The following is a 17,979-nucleotide window of genomic DNA, read 5'->3' as shown; positions in this document are numbered from 1 at the left end:
CTTAACCATTTGAGCCACCAGGGAAACCCCATTTTAGTGTACATTGAAATAAACAGTAAGAGCAGGCTTTAAAGACAGCTTGAATCTGGAATACTTACCTGAAAAATTTAGGATTTCCATTATCTTTAAATGATTTTCTTTCTTAAATCATAGACTAATACTTCAATGTAAAAAACATACAATAAACATTTTGCACAACTTCCAAAAGACTCAGCTTAAAAGAACTTTTTATTATAAAATGGTTTAGGACTCCCTTTGAGAATTCCTTGGTGGTCCAATGGTTAAGACTTGGTGCTTTCACTGCTGTGGGCCTGCCTGGTCTGGGAGTTAAGATTCCATAAGCCAGGTGGTGAGGTCAAAATGAAAAAAAAAAGTAGAACATAAAAATGATTTAGGACTCCCAAGAAGTTGTAGTGCAGAAGTTTCTTCCCCTAGCTTCCCCCTGCATGGATGGTGTCTTACTAACCACAGTATGTTGTCAAAACCAGGACATTGACATTGGTACAAGACTGCTCACACAAGTGTGGATCTTATTTGGATTTCATCAGTTTTACATGAATGCTTTTTTTCAGCTTAAAAAAAAACACACAATTATCATATTGCCCAAAAGATGACTTAAAAAAATTAAAAAATTTTGGAGCAAGAAAACCTGGGGGCAAATTTCAGCTTTGCCACTTATCTGTGGGATCATGGGTGATTCACTTAAACTTTCTGAGCCTCAGTTTCTTCCTCATAAAATGGGGTAACTGTAGGGTTATTGTGAGGCTTAAACAACTTTTATGAGCACATAGTGCTTGGACACTGTTATAATCGGTTTGTTGAAAAGTCTAAAATCATCAGAGTGTGAACATGAAGGAAGCAGTTTGTTTTTCCTGTAGTTGAGATAAACTGAATGTCTCCTTTCCCATCCTTAATGACAACTTGGGCGGGTTCGTTCACTTTTGGTTGGAAAAACTTAAAACCAGGCTTGGCTTCCTGGGTAATGCTCTGGTTTGGTCTTCTGCTGTGAGTGGTTTCCATTATAAATGGGGAGCATGGTTTTCTCTGACCTGTCTTCGTGCTCATACTGACAGCCTCTCCCGTCCTAAGAACCACCCTCCTCAGAGGATCCCGTGGGCCCCATCTGGGGCACCACCCTTGGCCCCTTCTCTGGTAGCCACCTAGACATGGACAGATGCCACTCACCCACTAACCTTCAGGCTCCTTCTGGAGCCATGGAAGCACTGGGGTCCCTTCTCACACTGTCTGAGGGGGCAGACATCTGGGATGAAGTAGAAAGTTTTCCCATTTCCTCCCCAGGCGCACTACTTCTGTGTCATCCATGGAAACACCTCGACCTGTGCTGTCCAATATGGTAGTCACTAGCCACAGCTGGCAGTTATTTAAATTGAAGGTAATGAAAATGAAATAAGGGCTTCCCCAGTGGCTCAGTGGTAAAGAATCTGCCTACCAATGCAGGAGACCAGGGTTCAATCCCAGGGTTGGGAAGATCCCTTGGAGTAGGAAATGGCAACCCACTCCAGTATGTTTTGCTTAGAAAATCCCATGGACAGAGGAGCCTGGCGGGATACAGTCCATGGGGTCACAAAAGAGTCAGACTTTGAAACAAAATTAAACTTTCAGTTCCTCAGTTACACCAATCACATTTCAAGTACTCAGTAACCATGTTTGGGCGGGGGCTGCCATATTGTGTAGCACAGGTATAGAACATTTCCATTAGCACAGAAAGTTCTTTTGGACATTGTTGGTCTAGACATCCTTCACCTTCATCTCTTCCAAGAACTGTCCCCCACCCTTCTCTGCTTGGATGGTGGCATTAGAGCATGGCTGTAGCATCAATATTTCATCAGCTGTCTATTCAGGATATGAGATGCCTGTTTCCCTTTTCTTGCAGACACCCCAGGGAACCAGATTGCACACATTTTGTGAATTCTGTACCCTCACAAGGGCAAAGACCACCCCATACCCCTGTAGAGGAGGAGGTGGCAGTGATCACTGGGGTATGGGGCTGACTCTGTCCCCTCTTTGCTACCCTGGTGGAAAGGAGACTGGTCCCACCTTTAGCTTGTGGGCAGTTCTCTTTAGAAAGTGGAGTTATGTGTTTTATTTTTAACTTTGGGCCTAAGCCATAATTCCAGGATAGTAGGAGAAATCCCCCTTGATATCCTATTACACTGTCATTATTAATAAAATCATTCTGACCATATATCCTTCTAGACATGCCTACAGGTATGGAAATATCTTGCCCCCCACTTCTTCTCTACACTGTTATATAGCTGTTCATTTCTCACATGCATGTCCCCAAATTCCTACTTCAACTAGAATTTCCCTTTTTAGATAATATCACATCATGTTGATGCCCATGGTTCTCTAGTGATGCTTCTTTTAGTTGGAGATTTCCATTCTTTCCAGAGCTTTGATGTTATAGATAGCACGACTGCAAGCATCTTGGCGTATATAGCTCCTTGATTTGGATGATTTCTTTGGAGAAATTCTCCCAGAATTGGGACATGGGATTGAATTTATGAACCTCTTAACTCTGTCAGAGCTTAAGGTGGCCCCCCTCCCCACACCCATTGTGGATCTAGTGGCTGAATGGGGCTGTAAGGGTCTATCCTGACATGTCTGTGTGTCGCCTGTACTGCACACACCTGTCTTTCCTTTCCAGTTCCATCTCATTCCATTCTCCCAGCCCTCCTACCCCAGAGATTTTGCCTATGCTGTCTGGATGCCTCTTATATGTGTTCCTTGCTGCTACTGCTGCTGCTGTTAAGTGGCTTCAGTCGTGTCCAACTCTGTGTGACCCCACAGACGGCAGCCCACCAGGCTCCCCCATCCCTGGGATTCTCCAGGCAAGAACATTGGAGTGGGTTGCCATTTCCTTCTCCATATGTGTTCCTTTCTCCCCCTTCACTTAATTCCTCTTTATCCTTTAGATTTCTGATCTAGGCTCCAATGTCATTCTCTTTGAGAATCTTTCCTCACTCCACAACCTTCAAATACATCAGACTGCCTTGTCAAGAATGGTGCCTATTCTTCTCCATCATAGCATTTGGCATGGTGTGTGCTTGGAAGTTCATTTGTGTAATAAGTGGACTGGTGTTTGAGTCCTTTATTAGGACACACAGTGGAGCTCAGCACCATGTGCCTGGTGAGTGCCTGGCATTGGGCGGTGTTGAATGAGTACCTGCATCTGAATGCCAAACAAGGAGACTGCCAGTCAGGATGTCTGGGCTTTTATCAGTCTTGTCTCTGCCTCATCTCACTTTGAATAACTCCTCTTTGGGAATGGAAACCAATCAGGGATTAAAAACAATCTGAAGTCTATGAATGGGCTTCGGGGGCTGTGAGCACCAGGACATTATGTGTACAAGTGTGGTGTGAACAGGTGTGTAGCTTTCATCAGATTCTCAGAAGTGGGGGAAACAAACCCTCCAAGTGATGATAACTGTCATCCTAGATGATCGTCAGGGTCTTTGCAAAACTCAATAGCTAGCTCTCCTTCTCTCCTTCCCTGCCTGAGCTTTGAATCAGTTGAGAAATGTGAGTAAAGAAAGATGCAGATGGAGATCAAAATACTCCCAATCTGGAGTACTTTACTACTCTCAATCTGGAGGAGGGTGAGGAAGCACAGGGGACACACTGGCCCAGTTCTTCCTCCAAACTTCGAGTTACTGAACCTCCCTCTCTCTGCGGAAGGAGTGATGGTGGGTGAAGGGGGACCCTGTGTGGGATGTGGGTGGAGCTTCTTTCACGTGAAAAGATATACTAAAGGTTTGAGAAGCACCTGCCTCCCTTCTCCCTGCCTCCTCCCGCCAGTGGTCTCAGAAAGCTTGTACAAAACACACACACACACACACACACACACACACAGCTTGTACAGTTCTGGTATCTTCTGAGTCCAAAGGGGTCTTAGAAGCCTCATCTTTTTTCACCTCCTGGTTTACTTGAGTTTTACCAAAACAGTTTACTATGCAGTTAATTCATGTGCATTTTGCAGAGCTTGTGAACTCCAGTATTTAATAGGGCCAGGCAGGAAATTCAGACAGACAGAAAAGGCCTGGTGTAAGATGACAAATGGCAACTCACATTCTGCTTCAGACTCAAGGAGCACAATAGGGCAGGGTGGGGAGTGGGGCCAGCCAGAGAGCCCATGCCCCCATCTGCACTCCCCATCTCCAGCTGACTGTTGCTGTGGAGAATGCAGGCTGTGCATTGCTTCAATTTATCAAGTGAAGCCAGAAGTATGGCATTTTTTTCATGTGAAATTTCTCTGTTAATAAAATGTTGCCAGCAACTCCAAACTTAAGCCTCGTATTGAGCCAGATAAAATTTGTCTGCTGTCCAAATGGTACTGTATAGGTCACCCGTTGCTTACTAAATTTAAAGTCTTATGCCTTCATTTAACAAATGTTTTTCTTGAAGTCCACCAAACTAGAAAGCCTGCTGGGTCCACTGCAGGGTGGTTTGTTGAAAGATTGAAAGTCCTCTTGGGACTTCCCTGGCAGTCCAGTGGTTAGGACTCTGAGCTTTCGCTGCTGAGGCCCAGATTCAATCCTTAATGGGGAACTAAGATCCCACAAGCCTTGCAATGCAGCCAGAAAAAACCAAAATAATAATAAAGGTTGGAAGTCATCTTTGTCAGGGAGATGGTGACTCTATGACATCAACTGGACCTTGTCAGTGTCTCCATGTTCAAGTTATATATGGCAGAAGGGACACACGGAAAACCAGCTGAAAGGCCATACTTTGCCAGGTCTGCTGTTGGCATATGTCTTGAAGCCCATGCAGAAGAAGCTGAAAAATAGTCTTGGTGTTGGGTGATTGTTTTAACCCCTCCCAGGTCCTTGACAATTGTCACCTTATTAATCTTCATGTCATGGAGTCTGGCTTGGAGGGCAGAGCTGGACTTCCGAAGTCCACACATTTATTTCTGACTGGGCATGGCACATGTGACCCTCAGTTTCCCCATCTCCCCATGAGCCATCTACTCACTAACCTTGTGAGGTGGCCAGGAAGGTGACCAGCAGGCCAGGATTTCAGGGTAAAAGTGGAGGTTTCTTGGTGGCATTCCTGGTGGCAGAAGGTTTTTCTCAAGTAACACGACTAAAACCCTGAAGCCCACATTAATTTAAAACCCCAGTAATCCAATTCTGAATTATTCCAAGTGGAGTGACTTGTCTGAAGTTTATTTCTGAAGAGCAGTACCTTTCCTTCCATGGACAGTGAACAGTTGAGTTTCAGTAAAATGATCCCAGTGAAAGCGACCCTTTCATGAACTTCCGTGCATTCTCAGTGACTTTAGAAGAGGCTGTTTGTGGTTAATTCATGATCTAGTTATAAAGGATTCTTAGTGGCACCTATGGACAATACTCTGTTAAACCCAGATGGAGTTGCTGCATTAATTGAAAGTTATAAAAGTAAAATTCTTTTAAATGCACTGTATTTGATCTCTTTTTGTTTTAGAAAGGTTTCTTTTGGTTGCAAGTGATTACATCTCAAGTTAAACTGACTTCCCCCACAAAATGCACTTGTTGGCTTTTGGGACTGCAAAGTTCAGAGGAATTCAGAACTCACTGGCTGCAGGTATAGTGGTGTCTAGGTGACTAAACAGGGTGGAAGAGACTGTCTGTCTTGACCCTTTCTCCATGATAGTTTCATCTAGCTTTCTCATGGTGGCCTGCTTCCCTCAACTCCATGTCTCAAGTAGTTGCAGACTTATCATCCAGTGGCAAAGTCAACTCTTCTTTCTTGGAAGTTCCTCTAGATCAACTTCAGTCTTGTACCCTTCCTCAAAACCATCACTGTGTCCAGGGGGATGGAATAAACTGATCAAGACAGGCATACATACACCTGTCTGCCCTACACTGACTATGTGGGTGAAGACCAGGGAAAGAATGGGTCCTTAATAGAGTAATGATTATCCATTTGTGGGAACCAGAGGAAGTGGATGATAGGCAGACTAAACCTACAAGGTTTCTACATTTTAAAAATAATTGAAACCTCAGCCCTGGGTCAGCCTAATTAATATAGAGCTCTCTCAAGGGTACAGTTGTCAATGGGCAGTTGTACTACAAGAGGAAGCTGTCCGAATAATTAAGTTTCCCTTGACATCACTGTTACTTGAAAGAGCACCCTGAGTGGCGTGGGAATGTGCTAACACACTGATGTTGACGAACTTGAGAAGTGTGACAGTGGACTTGTCTCGCCAAACTCTTAAGCTTCTGGAATTCTGTCTCCAGGGCAGGAGGGATGTGTCACTTGGGAGAAAGAACCAGTATTGATTCCAGAAGTCAGACCATGAAAATCAGAATTTGGAAAGGATGGAGCAACTTAGGTCATAGTCCGGAGCCAGGGAGGCAGGGGAAAAAACGCCTTGGGGATTTAGAAACAGAGTCAGAAAATCTCATTACAGAAGAGCTTACATCTATATAGATTTTTTTCCAGGCACTTTCGTATCCATTATCTCATTTGAGCTACACCACAACCCATGTGTTTGGCAGGTCAGAAATATTCATTTGTTGCATAAAGAAACCAAGACCTGTTGAGGTTAATTGACTGAACCAACATCAGAGAGCTAATTAGTAGGAAGTCTGGGAATAGAATCGGGGAGGTCTAAACCAGTGCTACTTAATAGACATATAATGCAGATCCCATATGTAATTTTTAAAACTTTAGTAGCCACATTAAAAAAAAGGTAAAAAAATTACCCAGTGAACAGATGAAATTGATTTAAATAATTTATTTCATTTTGCCCTATAAATCTCAAATACCATTTCACCATAAAGAAAGCTGAGCGCAGAAGAATTGATGCTTTTGAACTGTGGTGTTGGAGAAGACTCTTGAGAGTCCCTTGGACTGCAAGGAGGTCCAACCAGTCCATTCTGAAGGAGATCAGTCCTGGGTGTTCATTGGAAGGACTGATGTTGAAGCTGAAACTCCAATACTTTGGCCACCTGATGTGAAGAACTGACTCATTGGAAAAGACCCTGATGCTGGGAAAGATTGAGGGCAGGAGGAAAAGGGGATGACAGAAGATGAGATGGCATCCTGAGGTTGGATGGCATCACTGACTCAATGGACATGGGTTTGGGTGAACTCCGGGAGTTGCTGATGGACACGGAGGCCTGGCGTGCTGCGGTTCATGGGGTCGCAAAGAGTCAGACACGACTGAGTGACTGAACCGAGCTGAACTAATACAGTCAGTTTAAAAACTTTTGAGATATTTTACATTATTACTTTTTTCCATATGAAGTCTCCTAAATCTGGTGTGTGTCATATACTTATAGCTCATCTCAACTCAGACTCCCCATATTTTAGTTGCTCACTAGCCGCATGTGACCAGTGGTCACCATACTGGATGGCACAGTCTAAGCTGTACTTGCTATAATGGGTAGAGGTCATACTTTGGCATCAACTTTTCTGGGTTTATCAACTTACCAGTTCAGTTCAATACCTATCTGTTGAGCATCTGTTATGTGCCAGATGCTGAGAATATAACGGCAAATGAGAAAGACTTGATCCCCACCTCTGTGGAATCGATGTGCTAATAAGGGAGGTTGACACAAAGCTGATTTAAAATGAAATAAATAAAATCATTTAAAGTATACCCAGTGCTATGAGAGAAACACACACGGTGCTGAGATGGAGAACGACAGGGCTGTCAGGAAGGCCTGTCTGTATCAGAAGCTAAGATCAGAAGGATCACAGCAGCGGCCAGGCAAAGAGCTGGTTGTGTGGGGATGGTGGAAGGTGTTGTAGGGGGAAGAGAATAGAGGCCCTGAACAATATTCAAAGGTCCTGTGCAAGGAAAGCACTCACATGTTCCAGGAGCTTTCTGACAACCTGTGTGGCCAGAGCTACCTGGAGAAGGAGTTGGAGGAAACTCATTTGTCTTGATATCCAAAGGTTCTGACATACGATAGGTTGTCAATGAATGTTCATTGTATGGATAGATGGATGGACACATGGATAAATGAATGGATGGATGGATGGTTTGTTGGATGGTTGGATAAATTAATGAATAGATGGATAGCTGGATAAATAAATGAATGGATGGACAGCTGGATGGACAGAAGAGTGCATGCCGTATGTATTGTCTACAGCTGCTTTTCTGCCAAAAAGGCAGAGTTGAATAGTTGGAACAGAGATCCTACAGACTACAAAGCCTGAAATATTTACTATCTTGCTCTTTACGGAAAAAAAGTTTGACGATCCCTGAGTTATAAAATGGGGTCAACAATAATACTGACTTTGAACAGTTGTTGTGATTAAATGAGAGGAGGCTGTCCCTTGCCTGCCTCAGTGACTAGGCTTAGTTTACCCTCAAGGAGGTGGATTTTCTCCTTTGCATCCCCTCCCTCATCCTTCTCTGAACTCTCTGTTCATCCTTCCGTGGACGGCTCACGTTCCAAGGCAGGTGAAATGGGAAATTGACTTCTCTGTCTGGATCAGAGTTTCCTCCTGAATGTGGTGTTTCATTTGCTTGAGGGGGTAAGGGTAGGACGGGGTGGCCTGTAGCTCATAGACCCTGCTGCCGTCACCCCGTGCTCCAAGGCATGTGGACTGTCTTAGGGGTTTCATTAACGTTAATTACAGCCTCGCTTCATTTCAAGGGAGCCCAGACTCTTCTTACTGCTCTCGGTAGAGAGAAACTTTGACTGCACCCCTTAATGAGAAAGTTGTGCTTCTCTCGCCACCGTGAAATTGTGAGCGTGAGCATGAATTTAGATGAGAATTTATGTATCCAGGGGCAACGCAGAGAGGCAAGAATTCCCCACATACCTGCTCACTACCAGATGAGTTTTGTCCCAGGCATTGGGCAAAAATATAGGAGCACCGGGCAGAATTTCTAGGTTCCCAGGGTGAAAGCCAGGGGGCTGTGGGAGCGATTGCCCATGGCCTCCACATAGTTCAGACCTTCTCAGCCTTGACACTGTGGACATTTGGGGCAAGGTAATTAAGGGGCTTTCCTGTACATTGGAGGGAGGTTAATAGCTTCCCTGGCCTCCAGTTAGGACCCCGCCTCCCCCCAAGTTGTGACAACCAAAGACATCTCCTGACATTACCTAATGTCCCCTGGCGGACAGCTCTGTCCCTGGTTGAGAAGCAGTGGTATAGAGGTAACCATTGGCTGTGGACACCTGTGTGAGTTAACAGACAGCTGTTCCCGATTTGGGGTTAGCGGTCAGACCAACTGGCTTCAAGTCCCTGCTAGCTGTGTGACCCTGAACACACGACTTAACCTTTTGGAGCATAACTCCTGCTTGAAAGGTCATTGTAGAGATGCTATGGGATGGTTTCAGTGAAGTGCTGGGCACCAGGGAGGGCCTCTGTGAGTGTGGATTCTTTCTTTCCCTGCTTCCTGCCCCCGACTGCTGCTGGCTCCTTGTCTTCCCTTCTCCCCAGTTCCTTGGAGTCTTTTCCCCTCTGAGCTGATCCGTAAGGGCAAATGGGTGCAGGCTTCATTCCAGGTTTTCCCCTGTTCTTCTTTTGCCTTTCTTCAATGAGATCCAGCATAGGAGAGCACCTGTCGGGGTGAAGAAAAAGTTGCATTTGATTACTTAAAGTTCTCTTCAAAGAATGGTGCGGTTTTCTGATTTGCAGCTGCATGAAAGAGTTCCACCTGCGGCTCCAAATAGAATAATAGATCAGTGAGATTCGAACCTTAAATCCGATCATCCTCCTGGAACAGTGACAGGCATCCGGATGAATATTTAATGAGCCCAGCTTTGATAACGAAAAGCTGCTGCTTCCCCTGATCCTGCCCCCAAATCAGAAAAGAAAATTCCTCTTCTTCATTCCAGACTCTTAGATGAATGAGGAAAGGATAAAGTAAAATAGTGGGGAATAATTTGCCCTCCCCAGCCCCCAAACATCACAAGTAATATCATGCTGCCCAACTCATTTAATTCTGACTTCAGAGCAGTGAGTTGCTGGCATCCAGGGAGCCCGAGGAGTCGAGATTGAGTCAGCCTCCAGGAGTAATTTGTGTTTTTGCTGCATCCCCGGGGGAGCAGCCCCATTTCACCTCTCCCTCTAGAAGCCCTTTCGCTGGTATTTGCTCATCAGCGCTTACAGAAAACAGGAGGGAAGAGAGGGCAAGGATATGGTTGTGGAGGCTGGACCGGCTTTCCTTTGCTTATCCTGCTCTGTCCTCTCATCCCTTCCTCTCACTGTCCCTGACCATCCCTCCCCTTCCTCTATTTTAAATGATAAAGGTAAGCTGTGCTTCTGTAACAGACAGATGACACACAAGTACGTAGAGTAAAACAGTGATGAGTCCCCCTTCCCTCTAGCCCCAATTTTACTCCCCAGATGACTGCTTTTAATCCTTTGCTGTGCATGCCTTGGGGGAATAATAGCCAACATGCCAAAAAATCTGTATTAGGGTTCCTAGAGAAACAGAGCCAAGAGGCTATGTGTGTATAGCTCTATCTCTGGATTGTCTTTGTCTCTGTCATTTCTATCAATATCATCTCTATCAGTATCATTTATATCTATATCAATACCACCTACGTCTATATCGATATAGGTATCTATATCAATATCATATATATCTATTCAGTTCAGTTCAGTCGCTCAGTCATGTCTGATTCTTTGCGACCCCGTGAATTGCAGCATGCCAGGCCTCCCTGTCCATCACCAACTTCCGGAGTTCACCCAAACTCATGCATCAAGTCGGTGATGTCTATAGCACCTGTATTTATATCTATTCAGAATTTGAGGGATTGGCTCATGGGACTGTGGGGGCTGGAAAGTCAAAAATCTGCAAGGCAGACTAGCAATTCCAGAGTTGATGCTGCAGCCTTGAGTCCAGAGGCAGCGAGGTGACAGAATTCTTTCCCACATGCTAGGTGCTGTGTGAAGCCCTTTAATGGCATCGTATTTGCTCCTAGACATACCTGGAGTAACAGGCAAATTTGGCATTGCAGTACATAATGAAGCAGGGCAAAGGCTAACAGAGTTTTGCCAAGAGAATGCACTGGTCCTAGCAAACACCCTCTTCCAACAACACACGAGAAGACTCTACACACAGATATCACCAGATGGTCAGTACTGAAATCATATTGATTATATCTTTGCAGCCAAAGATAGAGAAGCTCTGTACAGTCAGCAAAAACAAGACCATGAGCTGACTGTGGTTCAGATCATGAACTCCTTATTGCCAAATTCAGACTTAAATAGAAGAAAGTAGGGAAAACCACTAGACAACTCGGGTATGACCTAAATCAAATCCGTTACTAGATTATACAGTGGAAGTGACAAATAGATTCAAGGGATTAGATCTGATAGACAGATGGACAGAGGTTTGTGACATTGTACAGAAGGTGGTGATCAAGACCATCCCCAAGATAAAGAAATGCAAAAAGGCAAAATGGTTGTTTGAGGAGGCCTTACAAATAGCTGAGAAAAAAAGAGAAGCTAAAGGCAAAGGAGAAAAGGAAAGATATACCCATTTGAATGCAGAGTTCCAAAGAATAGCAAGGAGAGAGAAGAAAGCCTTCTTCAGTGATCAGTGCAAAGAAGTAGAGGAAAACAATAGAATGGGAAAGACTAGAGATCTCTTCAAGAAAATTAGAGATACCAAGGGAACATTTCATGCAAAGATGGGCACAATAAAGGACAGAAATGGTATGGACTTAACAGAAGCAAAAGATAATAAGAAGAGGTGGCAAGAACACAGAGAAGAACTATACAAAAAAGATCTTCATGACCCAGATAACCATGATGGTGTGATCACTCACCTAGAGCCAGATATCCTGGAATGTGAAGTCAAGTGGGCCTTAGGGAGCATCACTATGAACAAAGCTAGTGGAGGTGATGGAATTCCAGTTGAGCTATTTCAAATCCTGAAAGATGATGCTGTGAAAGTGCTGCACGCAATATGCCAGCAAATCTGGAAAATTCAGCAGTGGCCACAGGACTGGAAAAGGTCAGTTTTCATTCCAATCCCAAAGAAAGGCAATGCCAAAGAATGTTCAAACTACTGCATAATTGCACTCATCTCACATGCTATCAAAGTAATGCTCAAAATTTTCCAAGCCAGGCTTCAACAGTACATGAACCGTGAACTTCAGATGTTCAAACTGGATTTAGCAAAGCCAGAGGAACCAGAGATCAAATTGCCAACATCCGTTGGATCATCCAAAAAGCAAGAGAGTTCCAGAAAAACATCTATTTCTGGTTTATTGACTGCGCCAAAGCCTTTGACTGTGTGGATCACAAACTGTGGAAAATTCAAGAGATGGGAATACCAGATCATCTTACCTGCCTCCTGAGAAATCTGTATTCAGGTCATGAAGCAACATTTAGAACTGGACATGGAACAACAGACTGGCTCCAAATAGGAAAAGGAGTATGTCAAGGCTGTATATTTTCACTCTGTTTATTTAACTTATATGCAGAGTACATCATGTGAAATGCCAGGCTGGATGAAGCACAAGCTGGAATCAAGATTGCCAGGAGAAATATCAATAACCTCAGATATGCAGATGACACCACCCTTATGGCAGAAAGTGAAGAGGAACTAAAGAGCCTCTTGATGAAAGTGAAAGAGAGAGTGAAAAAGTTAGCTTAAAAGGCAATATTCAGAAAACGAAGATCATGGCATCTGGTCCCATCACTTCATGGCACATAGATGGGGAACAATGGAAACAGCGAGAGACTTTTTTGAAGGGGGGCTCCAGAATCACTGCAGATGATGACTGCAGGTGACTGCATGAAATTAAAAGATGCTTGGTCCTTAGAAGAAAAGCTATGACCACCCTAGACAGCATATTAAAAAACAGAGACATTACTTTGCCAACAAAGGTCCATCTAGTGAAAGTTATGGTTTTTCCAGTAGTCATGTATGGATGTGAGAGTTGGACTATAAAGAAAGCTGAGCACTGAAGAATGGATGCTTTTGAATTGTGGTGTTGGAGAAGACTCTTGAGAGTCCCTTGGACTGCAAGGAGGTCCAACCAGTCAATGGTAAAGGAAATAAGTCCTGAATATTCATTGGAAGGACTGATGCTGAAGCTGAAACTCCAATACTTTGGCCACCTGATGCAAAGAACTGACTCATTTGAAAAGACCCTGATGTTGGGAAAGATTGAAGGCAGAAGGAGAAGGGGATGACAGAGGATGAGATGGTTGGATGGCATCACCAACTTGATGGACGTGAGTTTGAGCAAGCTCCAGGAGTTGGTGATGGACAGGGAAGCCTGGTGTGGTACAGTCCATGGGGTTGCAAAGAGTTGGGCATGACTGAGCAACTGAACTGTTTGCTCCTATAAATGACCTAGGAGTTAGGGGTGAAGCTCAGTACCCCATCTTACAGGTGGAAGGAGTGAAGCCCAGTCGTGAGAGTGTTCCTGTGACTGGGCAGGGAAGAAAGCCCCTCCAGCCAGGTTTCTGAGGTTCTCCACTGTGGATTCCATGACTTGTTCCTAGTAGCCCCTGCTTTCTTGGAACTTAGAGGCAGCAATAGTCTTTAAACAGACAATTGCACAGAGAGTTATATACATGATAAAATTGTGTTAAGGAATAGGAAGGGAAATAATGGGCATGATGAAGGATGAAGCCAGGAGGATCTGACTTAGATGGGACAGATGGAAGAAGCATCTCTGATTAAGTGACACTCAAGACAATCTCTAAAGGAAATGTTAGACATTAAGTGTTAGTTGCTCAGTTTTGTCCGACTCTTTGTGACCCCATGAACTGTAGTCCACCAGGCTTGTCTGTCCATGGGATTCTCCAGGCCAGAATACTGGAGTGGGCTGCATGCCCTCCTCCAGGGGATCTTCCCAACTGAGGGATTAAACCCATGTCTTCTGCACTGGAGGTGGATTCTTTACTGTCTGAGCTACCAGGGAAGGCCAAGAATAATGGAGTGGTTAGCCTATCCCTTCTCCAGGAGATATTCCCAACCTAGAAATCAAACCGGCGTCTCCTGCATTGCAGCTGGATTTTTTTTTTTTTACCAGCTGAGCTACCAGAGAAAGCCCAGCATAATGGTACTTACCATTTATTCTGATGAAAGTGAAAGAGGAGAGTGAAAAAGTTGGCTTAAAGCTCAACATTCAGAAAATGAAGATCATGGCACCTGGTCCCATCACTTCATGGGAAACAGATGGGGAAACAGTGTCAGACTTTATTTTTCTGGGCTCCAAAATCACTGCAGATGGTGATTGCAGCCATGAAATTAAAAGACGCTTACTCCTTGGAAGGAAAGTTATGACCAACCTAGAGAGAGTATTCAAAAGCAGAGATTACTTTGCCAACAAAGGTCCGTCTAGTCAAGGCTATGGTTTTTCCAGTGGTCATGTATGGATGTGAGAGTTGGACTGTGAAGAAAGCTGAGTGCCAGAGAATTGATGCTTTTGAACTGTGGTGTTGGAGAAGACTCTTGAGGGTTCCATGGACTGCAAGGAGATCCAACCAGTCCATTCTGAAGGAGATCAGCCCTGGGTGTTCTTTGGAAGGAATGATGCTAAAGCTGAAACTCCAATACTTTGGCCACCTCATGCGAAGAGTTGACTCATTGGAAAAGACTCTGATGCTGGGAGGGATTGGGGGCAGGAAGAGAAGGGGACGACAGAGGATGAGATGGCTGGATGGCATCACGGACTCGATGGACGTGACTTTGAGTGAACTCCGGGAGTTGGTGATGGACAGGGAGGCCTGGCGTGCTGCAATTGATGGGGTCGCAAAGAGTCAGACACAACTGAGCAACTGAACTGAACTGACTGAATATGTTTAGGCCCTGAGCAAAAAGCTTTTTTGTAGCTCCTTTAATTCTTACAACCCCAAATAAGATTATTCTTAGGATATAGATGAAGAAATGGAGACTCCCAAAGGTTAAGTGACATGTCCAAAGTCCCACTCCTACAGCCTGCAGGCACAGACCCAAATTTGAATCCAGAACTCCAAAGCTTTTAAATCCCACAATGCACTTGTTTCTGTCTACACTTTGTTAGAGGATCAGGTTCCTCTGCCCCAGCATCCAAGGCCACCGGAGGTTCAGGGAGGTATGAGCATCCCCAGCTCCCCTGTAATCCACTCCAGGAACCAGCTTTCTGCCCAGCCCTAATATGGACATTTTTTCCATAGGCACTCAAATGTTCTATTATTTTCATTCCCCCCCAGTGCTCAGAAACTCTCTCATTTCCTTGTGGTTTCCCCCCCATTTCCTTGTTAAATAAAAGATGAGAAGCAGATAATGAAATCCAGATGCCCTCAAGGCCTGCGATGTCACCTGCCAATTTTTATGTTGGTCATTTTTTTTTTTTAATTCTTTGAACAAACAGCAGTGATGGTTTGATGGTTCGGAGCAAGAGGCCATATTCAAATGGCATCATTACCTGTCGGGCCTCGCTATATTTTATTCACTCATTTCTCTCCTTGGATTCAGGGCTCCAATTCAATATTCCAATTGCCTTGCAGACAATTGTTCAAATATGTCTCAAATGCCAAAGGTCCTGTCCAGATCCACCCCCTTGAGGGCTGAGAGCCATCTCACTCTGTGACCTTCTTTCTGAGGATAAGAACGGTGTGGAACTAGACTCTTTGTGATCAAGTGTATTTAGTACCTCTCTCTCCCATGGGCCGGTGGTTCTCAATCTGGATGGTTCTGCTACTCAGGGGACTTCAGGCAATGCCTGGGTCCGTTCTGGCACTGCTGGCATCTGACGGGTATAGCCCAGTGATGCTGCTTGATATCTTTTTTTTTTTTTTTTTTTTTTTTTTTTGCTTGATATCTTACAATGCATGGGACAGCTCCTCTCATCAAAGAATTTTTGTTGTTTAGTTCCTAAGTCATGTCTGACTCTTTTTTGCAACCCCCATGGACTGTAGCCCGCCAGGCTCCTCGGTCCATGGGATTTTTCTAGGCATGAATACTGGAGTGGGTTGCCATTCCCTTCTCGAGGGGATCTTCCCAACTCAGGGATCGAACCTTCATCTCTTAAGTCTCCTGCATTGGCATACGGGTTCTTTACCACTAAGCCACCTGGGAAGCCCCAACAAAGAATTACCTGACCCCAAAAGTATCGAAGCTGAGTGATCCCGAATCAGACTGTGACTCCCAAGGGAAGCTGTTGTCTTCAGCACTGTTTCCCCAGGCTAGTTCTGGGCACTCAGCAGAGACTCAATAAATGTTGGTTGAACAAATAATCACATTTGGCCACTCTCAGCTGGAAGTTTGGGAAATGGCCCACCTACATCCCCCATCCCTCCATGGTCCACTCCAGCAACCCCCAACTCTGTGTAGTTTCTTCACCTGTTCCTTTCTTCATGCCCTTCCTTATCTTCATCTCCTGGCTAATTCCTGTTTACTCTTTAACACTCAGTTCAGGGAGGCCTTCTTTGACTCCCTCAGGCTATGCTGGTGTCTGTCTTCCGAGCCCCATCACACTCTCCTCTCACCCAATCACAGTGCTCATCACTATGTGAAGTCCACTAAGTTGTGAATAAGTCTGGCCCCTTCCCTCCCAAATGTCCCCTCTGTATTGTAACCTACCACCTACGTCCCCCCACTTCCTGTTCCTGCTGACCACCACCCCCTGATCCCGTTTCAGGAAAAAAAATCATATAGAGATTAAGAACTGATGTTTCTGGATTTGCAAGCTGTATGAGTCTCCCAGGGCTGCTGTAACCAATGACCACAAAGTTCATGGCTTAGATAACAGACATTTATTCTCTCACAAGTTTGGAGACCAGAGATCTGCAATCAAGATGACCTCAGTGTTGATTCCTTCTGGAGTTCATGCCTCTCTCTAGCTTTTGGTGGAGATTGCTGGCAATCCTTAATGTTCCTTGGTTTATAAACTTATTACTCGAATCTTTACCTCGTCTTCATAAGATCTCCTCTGTGTGTCTGAGTCTCAAATCTCCCTCTCCTTTTTCTTAAAAGACACTAGGCATTGGATTTAGGGCCTGTCCTAAATCTATGATGATCTCATCTTGAGTTCCTTAATTACATCTGCAAAAATCTTATTTCCAAATAAAGTCACATTCCTGCTTTTTGAAGAACTTGGCCTGTACATCTACATTGGCAGTTGCTCCTCACTCCTTCCCACCCCAGCCCCTGACAACCACTAACCTATTTCTGTGTCTGTAGACCTACCTGTTCTGGGCCTTCCATGTAGATGGAATCACATACTAGGTGGCCTTTTGTGTCTGGCTTCTTTCACAGAGCGTGATGTTTTCAAGGCTCTAGCATGTGTCGATACCTCATTCCTTTTTGTGGTTGGATACTATTCCATTGTATGGATGGACCACATTTTGTTTATACCCTCTTCAGTTGAGGAACGTGTGGGTTGTTTTGACTTTTTGGCAATTATGAATAACGCTGCTGTGAACATTTATGTAAAAGTTTTTGTACGGACATACATTTCCATTTCTATTTTAACCCTCCTATTTGTGATAGTATACATTTTATCTTTATAGCCATTTACAGCCACATTGATCAGCTCACTTTTGGGGAAATATAATCATATTTGTTTATTTTTTTGGGAAACAAAATCATATTTGTTCATGTTTAACCTACATACCATAAAATACATCCATTTTAAATACAATGAATGCATTTTTAGTAAATTTACAGAATTGTGCAACCTTCACAATATCCTAGTTTTAGATTGCATGCATCAGACCAAAAATATTTCTTATATTTGCTTGCAGTTAATTCCTGCTCCTACCCCAGATCCGGGCAACTGTCAATCTGCTTTCTTCACATTATGTGTCTCCACATATGTGACTCAGCCATGTTAATATCTGTTTTGCAAGCAGAAGGGTTACTACTTAGAGAAGATGCTCTGCTTTCTGAATGTCTATCCATGATGGAGAATGTGGATCGGGGACAGGTGACTTGGGCAGGTGATTTTGCCTCAGTTTCCCTAGATGTGAAATGGGATTGATTACTATAGGATTGGAAGTTGTAACCAGTGAATATATTCAAAATACTCAGCTTGATGGTCTTTGTGTGGGAGGTGC

General features: G+C 44.2%; 1 protein-coding gene across 1 annotated transcript in view; it reads left to right on the top strand.

Annotated features, from left to right (window-relative positions):
- Positions 1-17,979, top strand: part of KSR2 (kinase suppressor of ras 2) — a 431,769-nt gene that overhangs the window by 198,221 nt on the left and 215,569 nt on the right. The gene's annotated exons all lie outside the window — the stretch shown is intronic.

The sequence above is a fragment of the Bos mutus genome, chromosome 17 (assembly GCF_027580195.1).
Source record: "Bos mutus isolate GX-2022 chromosome 17, NWIPB_WYAK_1.1, whole genome shotgun sequence".
NCBI lineage: Eukaryota > Metazoa > Chordata > Mammalia > Artiodactyla > Bovidae > Bos > Bos mutus.
The sequence above is the reverse complement of the archived record's forward strand: the minus strand, read 5'-3'. Positions and strand labels throughout refer to the sequence as shown.